The sequence below is a fragment of the Petaurus breviceps genome, unplaced genomic scaffold, assembly GCF_028583685.1.
Source record: "Petaurus breviceps papuanus isolate PSGF00001 unplaced genomic scaffold, PetGlider_PUasm1.0 90822, whole genome shotgun sequence".
NCBI lineage: Eukaryota > Metazoa > Chordata > Mammalia > Diprotodontia > Petauridae > Petaurus > Petaurus breviceps.
In genome coordinates, this window is record NW_027187351.1 from 8,212,675 (window position 1) to 8,221,979 (window position 9,305).

Sequence of the window (9,305 nt, forward strand, 5' to 3'; positions counted from 1 at the left end):
TGCCTCATGAACAATAGATTATGCAAATGAGCCACATTTTCTTTTTGACAGCTAATAAATTAGTAGAATATTTCAATAAAGCATTTAAATATTTCAATGACTGAACCTAAAGATGTTGATGGATGGAGTTCCCTCTCAAAAAAATTTAAAAATGAAAATTTACAGGGTTTGAAATAAAAAAAATATATATATATTTTTTTAATTTGGAGGAAGATCTTTAGTTGACTACCCTGAATATCAATTCTTGTATTTAATACTTTTTCAATTTCTTGTTAAAATTATGATTGAGAAACTTATAAATACACATACACATATGCATGCATATATACATACATGTGTACATACATGCATGCACACATATAAAAACTAACACATACTTCTGGATACAAAACACTTAGGAAGCACATTGATAAATTGCAATGGGTCCAGAGATGCACCAACAAGATAGTGCTGGCATTAGAAAACATACAATAGGTGAGTTGGTTTGAAGAAATGGGAATATTAACTTGTAGAGGAAAGGACTATTTAGAGGAGAAAAGATAGCTGTATTCTAGCATTTGAAAGGTTGTTATGTGGAAAAGAAGTAATTAAGAGATAGGTCAATAATAAATAATTTAAAAAATAAAGTTTCTATGAGGTGCCTGGAACTTCACTAAGTGCCAGGGATACATATAAAAATGACTAATTTTCTGTTCTGAAGGGGCCCATATTTTAATTGGGAGAAAGAATACATTATATGTGGGATAGAGGAAACATTTCAAAGCATATATGTATAAAATTATATAGATAAATACATGTGTACATATATGTATATCCATGTGTATGTATAAATATATATATATACTTGGATACATGAATCAATATGTGTGGTTAAAATATATATTTATACAGTAACATTTAAGGTAATATAATTTAATTAATAAGATATTGATTTATTATAGCCGTAGGATATACAATTTAATATGTAAATCAATTCCTTGTAGAAAACAATTTCAATATATATAAATTAATAATCTCATTTTATACTACAATGCATAATGGAGAATAGATGAGCTACTTAATGTTTTTATACTTCAGTATCTTTATAGAAATGCTCATTTTCAGACAATGCTATGCTTGAAATGAAAAAAAATCATTTATATTTGAATTATTTCCAAAAGGCATATTCCCAAAAGAATGATACTATGTATGTTTTCAGTTTCATGTAAAATAAATCAAAACTTGAAATCTCAGGTTGATATTGGGGAATTTTATATGCAAATTATGTTGTTTCATATAGGGGTTTTCATAAGCTTTTTGTATCTATTTGGCTATATGCCCATCCTCTTTCTCTATTATCCCTGTAGGATATACCAAGAAAATTGATTTATGGATTAATCCTTTTCTTAAGGCCTTACATTCTAGCAATAAAGTAGAGCAAGAGAATTAAAGAAAAGTCTTCACACAAAGCTTTAGCAATGATGGCCCCCAATAGTTATACTTCATTAATATGCATGATGTGATGTTAGCACACTTATTGGAGCTTGCATGCTTTCTTTTTAAATATATGTATGTCTATCTATTGTTTTAGACAATTTAATAAAAGTATATATTACACTCACATATATGTGTGTGTGTGCGTATATATATATATAGAGAGAGAGAGAAAGACAGACAGACAGACAAACAGACAGAGACACAGAGACAGAGACAGAGAGACACAGAGAGAGAGAGAGACAGAGACAGAGACAGAGAACGGGAATGAGGTGAGCACTCAATGATTGAACGGTTTTATGTAGTTTCACAATATGGTGGTCTTCACTACTCCCCAAATCTATTGTTAGTAAAATATATGTTGTGTGCTAACCTGTTTATACATTTTTGATGCTTCAGAATAGGTTCTTCTTCCACCAACACTGAATGAGACTTCTTTTTGCTTTAGTTAGCTGTCTAATGAGTAGCTATTGGTAAAAGCTTTGTCACCTGGTGTCTAGTGTTTTGGTATTTAGCCCCCAAATATGTAACTATTCAAAAGGAGTAGTACAATAAATATGTTGTGTTTTGTTGACATACTATTTCATTCTTGCCCAGTAGGAGAAAAGTGATCTCAGCTTTTTAATTTTTTTCAGTACTCATGTGTATTCTAATATTGTATGAGGATGTTGAAGCAAGGACTAATTAGGTAAGGTAAAAGTGATGGCTTAGGGCAAGAACACAATTTCATTAAGCACTTTCTAGTTGCCAGGTACTGTGCTAAGCACTTTAAATATATTATCATGTTTGATCCTCACAACAACCCTGTGAAGTAGGTGCTATTTTTATCTTCAATTTATAGTTGAGGGAATTCAGACAGACAGACCTAAAATGATTTGCCCAGGGTCAAATACCTGGTAAATGTCTTAGTCTAGACCTGAACTCAGGTGTTTTTGACTCCAGGCTGAGCACTCTATCCACTATGCCGTCTAGCTCCCAGGCATCAGTTCTTCCTTTATTTAGGCTGCTTTAATTGCATTCAATTATTATTGTTATTATTAGTTTTTATATATGTTATATGAGTTATTCTGAGTAAGAGCAGTTCAACCTAGAGTTTCTTTATCAGCTTCCTTCACTTTTTCCCTTCTCTTACATTTTCCCTTCTTGCCTCCATACAATTTGAAGTGAAAAAATAGGTGTTTTTTTCCTTTTGGAGGGGAATTTGGGTAAAGTAACTTGCCCAAGGTTACACAGCTAGTTTTTTTGTGTGGGTGTTAAGTTTCTGAGGCTGGAACTGAACTCCGGTCCTCCTGACTCTGGGGCCGGTGCTTTACTCACGAAAAAATATTTTGAGAAGAACTTGATCAAGTTTTGGTGATGCTTTTACTGAATGACAGAGTAAAGTTCTAAAACTTTTTACCTTTTTCACATTGGACAAGTCATTTATTCTTTCTAGGCCCCAGTTCACTCATCTGGAAAATAGAGTAGTCTCTGAAGACCCTTCCACCTTTAAATCATGGCAAATGGGATGTTCTGGTCATGATTGGCTAGAATGGTGGGCTGAATTCAATAAGGTACAATTTAACATGGATGAATGTAAAGTCCTATGTTCATTATTTTTAAAGTAGTAGTTACACAGGGTGGGAAAACAATGCTAAAAAAAATTAGTGCAAAAAAAGAACTGGAAGTTTTAAAGGATATAAACATGAAAATAAGCTGATTCCAGGAAGAAAAATGGAGCATTATTCCCTATTCTTGGGCAAAAGGGAAAAAAAGGAAGTCAACAAAAACAGTATAACAAGTGAAATTTCCAGTTCAATCTTTGAATTAAAATTCCCTCATTCTTCATCCCTCCTTCCTTTTATGCTACCCCCTCCCTAGAACAACATACATAGTGTTTTTTTCTCCTCAAATATTGATCATGGATAATGATAAGGATAAGGATAATGAAACTTGCATCAATTCATTGATAATATTAAAATGAGGAAGTCAAGGGAGAAATTTAATGCAAAACTTTTTTTTTCCCACACATTAACTATTTCCTTCACTTTTGCTTTTGGAATAACTTTTTTTTTAATTATGTAATCACAAATATAGTCACAATGATCACAGTGTAATCCCAAATATGTAATTACAATCATCAATTGTCCGTTTTATTTTCTCTATTGTAGATCATGAACTATTCACTTATCCATAATTGCAAGGCATTTTCTTTTTTACTCCTCTGTTTATAATGACTTTGTAGCTATTATTGTTCTGTTCTTCAGTCATGTCCAACTCTTTATGACCTCATGGGCCATAACAAATGAGACAGATGATTTTAATTGAACCTCTATTTTTTTTTCTGATCAGAATTAATCAGTTTAGTATGATTACATAGGGGTAGTGATTGTTAGCCATTATTTGTATTATGCTTATCTATCAATATACATTTAGTCAGTCTAGTTTTATAGTAGGCCCCAAACTTTAAACTACAAGATTACAAGTTTACTTGCTGTTATGTAGTTCACTTACTTAATCACAGGAAGCAAATTAGAGGATCTCCATCCTTTCTTTCTGCTGAGTAGGGGACAAAGACCAGTGTGTTCGAGATAATTCAATGATATGAAAAGTCTCCTGGCTATTTTTGTCACCCCTCTGTTCCTTGTCATTCCTCTATTGTCTAACATGGGGAAATGGCCATGAGCATTTGATCAGTAAGTGACCCCATTTGCCAGCCTGTAGCCTGCCTGTCTACCATCCCGTCTTCTCATAATGTGGACAAAGTATTTAAGTTTCAGCTTCAGTGTTTGACCATCTAGTGAATAGCCTGAATTAATTTGTTTAAGTATTAACTGATTTGACCTCCTTGTTATCCAAGGGACTCTTAAAAGTCTTTTCCAGCACCACAATTCAAAAGCATCTATTTTACAGAGTTTAGCTTTTCTTATAGTACAACTCTTACAACCATACATGGTTACTGGGGAAACCATAACTTTGTTATATAGACCTTTGTTGGCTAGGTGATGTCTCTGCTGTTATTATGCTGTTCAGATTTCCAATAGTTTTCCTTCCAAGGAGCAAGTGTGTTTTCATTTCATGGCTGCAGTTGCTGTCTGCAGAGATCTTAGAGCCCAAGAATATAAAATCTGACACTGCTTCTATTTCTTCTCCTTCTATTTGTTAGAAAGTAATGGGACCAAGCTGCCAAGATCTTAGTTGTGTGTGTGTTTTTTATGTTAAACTTCAAGACAGTTTTTCCACTCTCCTCTTTTACCCTCATCAAGAAGCTTCTTAATTCCTCTTCATTTACTCCATCAGAATGATATCATCTGCATATTTGAGATTGTTGATATTTCTCCTGGAAACCATAAGCCTGGCTTCTGATTCATCCAGGCTGACATTTTGCATGATGTATTCTGCATATAAGTTAAATAAATAAGGTGACAATGTACAACCTTGTCATAACCCTTTTCCAATCTTAAACCAATCAGTTGTTCCAGGTTTGGTTCCAACTGTTCTTAACTGATGCCTATATGCATACATGCATGCAAGCATATATAAAAACATACATACATACATATATGTGTGTAGTGTATATCCATTTCAAACTCACCTTTTTTATATAGTACAAGGTCTTGGTATCAACCTAAGTCCTGATAGTCTGCTTTCTAGTATTCCTAGTAAATTTTTTCATGATCTAGGTAGACATGTGTTATTTGGGTTGATTCAACACTCTTACCTTTTTCTATTAACTCTATATGTTGTATACATAATTTGCTTCAATAATTTGCCTATTTTTAAACTAGAAACAAGTAACTTTGATTATTTATTGCTTTGTAACATAGTTTGAGATGTATCAGTTTGAAGCCCCCTTCCTTCCCACTTTTTAAAATTATTTCCCTTGAGAATCTCTAGATGAATTTTTTTTTCTAACTATATAAAATAATCATTTGGTAGCTAGATTACTTTGACACTAACTAAGTAAATTAACTTAGGCAGTACTATAAGATTCTAAACCCCTTGAGGCAAGAACCATTTTTGGTTTTCTTTGCTTTTCTATCACTTAGCACAGTTTCTGACATCTACTAGGTACTTATTATCCATTTTATTTTACGGGCATGGAACAATCATGAGTAATTAACATTTTTCCAATTATTTTTGTCTGTCTTTTTTTAAAGAGAGTTTTAAACATAAAAAAGAAATCTATAAATCAATTTCCCTAGTGAACATATATATGTATATAGATTTTTAGCAAAAATAACAAAAATCATATTCATATTTTAATCGATGCATAAAAAGCTTTTAACAAAATCCAATGCATTTTTCTATTTAAATCACTAGAAAATACAGGAATAAAAGAAACTTTCCTTAGAATAATAAGTAGTATTTATCTACAGCCAAGAGCAAAAGTTATTTGTAATGGGGGTAAGCTATAAATCTTCTAATAAGATCATGGGTGAAGAAAGAATTCCCATTATTACCACTGCCATCCAATATAGTAATAAAAATATTAGTTATAGCAATAAGACAAGAAAATTGAATTGAAAGAATAAGTGTAGGCAATGGGGAAACAAAAAAAATTGTTTTTTGCAGATGACATGATGGTTTTCCTTGAGAGCCCTAGAAAATCAACAACAACAAAAAAAATAATCAAACAACAATTTCAATAAAATTTCAGGTTATATAATAAGTCCACAAAAATCATCAACATTTCTATATATTACCAACAATATCTGGCAGAAATCAATACAAATTACTACAGATCACATAAAATATTTGAGAGTTTACCTTCCAAGACACACACTTGAATAGCATTAATGCAATTTAAAGATGCTCTTCTCATAAATATAGATATAAATAATAGGAGAAATATTAGTTACTCATAGGTAGGCCAAGACAGTATAATAAAAAAGGCAATACTACCTAAATTAATTTACTTATTCAGTGCCATACAAACCAATCTACCAAAGAATTATTTTATGATGCTAGGGGAAAAATACTAATAAAATTTATCTGGAGGAAGAAAAGGATATAATGGGAATAAAATATTGAAATGGAAAGGAAAAGGAACTAAGTGTCAGATTTCAAATTATAATACAAAGTTGTAATTATTGAAAGAATTTGATAGTGGGTGAGATACAGATTGATCATTTGAAGATATTAGATATACTATATATGGAAGCAAATGCACACAGTAATCTAGTATTTGATAAACGCAAAATCAGAGCTTTGGAGATAGAACTCACTGACAAAAAAAACTAAAAAGCAGTCTGGCAGAAAATAGGCATAGATCAACATCTTACCATACCCAATCTCAAACTATAAATTACCAAGTTATATCATCAAAATAATTTAGTACTATATAAGAAATAAAGTTGTTTATTAATGGAATATATTAGGTCCACAATATATGGAAGTGTATTAACATGAGAGTCTGGCAAAATTTAGAGATGGATCAACATCCCACACCATATACTAAGATAAGTTCAAAATGGGTCCACGATTCAAACATAATAAGTGATATAACCATATTAGAGAAGCAGGGAAGATATTTCTTGTAAAATTTAGGGTAAGGGCAAGAGTTCCTGACCACATAAGATATGGCAAGGTTCATGAGATGTAAAATGTATAATTTTGATCCTATAAAATTAAATAGATATCTATACTAACAAGACCAATACAGCTAAAATGAGAAGAAAATCAGGAAAATGAGAAAATTTATGTTGTTTCACTGATAAAGTTCTCATTCCTAAAATGTTTAAGGAACTGAGTCAAACTTGAAAAGAATAACAGTCATTCACCAATTGATATATGGTCAAAGAAAAACTCATCTCAACCAAGAAAGAAATTTCTGGATATCACACAAGAGGGAATTTCCTGAAGTATGTAGTATGAAGTATCTATAACATGCTTGGGAAGGGGATAGAGTGAATATTGACAACTCTGCTCATGTCAGCTTCCTCCTGAAGTCTTAATATCCCTTCAACAAATTGATGTGGGGGTAGCATCGTTGATCTTTTCTCATGACGTTGGAAGCCAGAATCACCTGAAGTGTTTGCAGAGTTTGAAGATATTTCACAGATGAAAGAAATCTTTCTTTTCTCTTCTTAAGTCTGATTCATGTAGGCATGTGGTATTGATCTCCACCAATGAAGAGAGAATACCATAGCAATGGGCTTTGGAACTTGGATTGCATTCCTCCTCTAGTCTTAAACTCTTTTCAGTCCCTTGGCAAGACCACCTGGAGCAAGTTCAAAACCTTTAACTCCACAGTAAAAACACAAACACACTCAAGTCAAGTCTCAGACAAGTATTAGTTGTGTGACCCTGGCCAAGTCACTTAGCACTTCTCTGTCTCAGTTTCCTCATTTCTAAAATGAGAAAAATAATAGCATCTTACTTCCAAGATTGTTGTGAGGATCTAATTTGATTATATTTGCAAAGCATTTCACAAACCTTAAAGTTCTGCAAAAATGCTATTATAGTAATTATTAATAGTATTAAATAATGCAGGAAAGTAAAGAAGGATGAATTTTGATAAACTATGCTTTTAAGCAAAAAAGTTATTTTCCTGGTGTCACAGGTAACTAACCTTTGGTACCACTGAAGTTAAAATAAAGATAATGGTAATTACCAATACATACATCACAGATTGCCCTATACAGAGCATCACCTGGGAAGATACTACAGTGGCAACTGTCTAACTACATATAAGACATAACAAATACACACTTCAAAAGTACGTTCTTTTCCATAGTGCATAGCAATCAATCAGAAACAATAAACATGGCTAATAAAGCAAGGCTAGCTAGCTCCATAATAACACTGTCAGTAGAGATAGATGTGTATGTGTGTGTGCATGTATATGTAATTGTATGTATGTGCACATACATACAGACACATACATATATATGTGTACATATAAATATGTATATACATGCACATGTATAATAACTATAGGTAATAGCATATATGCAACTAAATGAACTATAGAAAGAATAAAGCACAAATCAAGTGAATATAACTGCAAAATAATAAACAAATGTACTTAAACATGCAATAATACATGTTTAGCAGTAAACTTATACAATTACTATACTTTCAAGGTATATACCACATGGGCAGTCTATTGTACTGTTGCCTACTTATACCAAAGTATGGTATGGAATGATCAGTATGATCATTATAAACCTGTTTTATATAACTAAACTGGTAACTATGTCAGATTATAACCAGTATGTTATATTTCAGTGTGTTGAATCTATACCCTAGGAGTCTCTGTAAGTTTTCAAAAAGTGAGTTGCCTCTGACTTTAGTTCTCTTGCCCTTTAATATGCAGTTTCCTTCACTGGATACATTTTCATTGCCTATATCTGTGTCAAAAAGTCTTTGTACAGATGGTGGACAGTATCTCTTCCTCAGCCTTTTCCTTGGCAAATGGCCATCACTCATCACCTGCTCATAAGAACATCCAATATGGTATCTCTTTACTACAGGGGTTATAGTCTCCAATTTATTAATAAATAAAAAGGATTTCTCTCTTGTTCTTGCCAAATCCTCTGTGCTCCTCATGAAGGTACAAGGCATTGATCTTTGCCAACAAGGAGAGAGTCCCATACCAATGGACTTTGGGCTTTGGGTTAAATATTATTTTATTTTCTCTTCTTTTTGTTGTCCTAACAACTCTCTCTCTCTCTCTCTCTCTCTCTCTCTCTCTCTCTCTCTCTCTCTCTCTCGCTCTCTCTCTCTCTCTCTCTCTCTCTCTCTCTCTCTCTCTCTCTCTCTCTCTCTCTCTCTCTCTCTCTCTCTCTCTCTCTCTCTCTCTCTCTCTCTCTCTCTCTCTCTCTCTCTCTCTCTCTCTCTCTCTCTCT

General features: G+C 32.7%; 1 pseudogene; it reads left to right on the top strand.

Annotated features, from left to right (window-relative positions):
- The first annotated feature begins 419 nt into the window (after window positions 1-419).
- Window positions 420-9,305, top strand: part of LOC138148064 (eukaryotic translation initiation factor 3 subunit H pseudogene) — a 17,060-nt pseudogene continuing 8,174 nt past the window's right edge.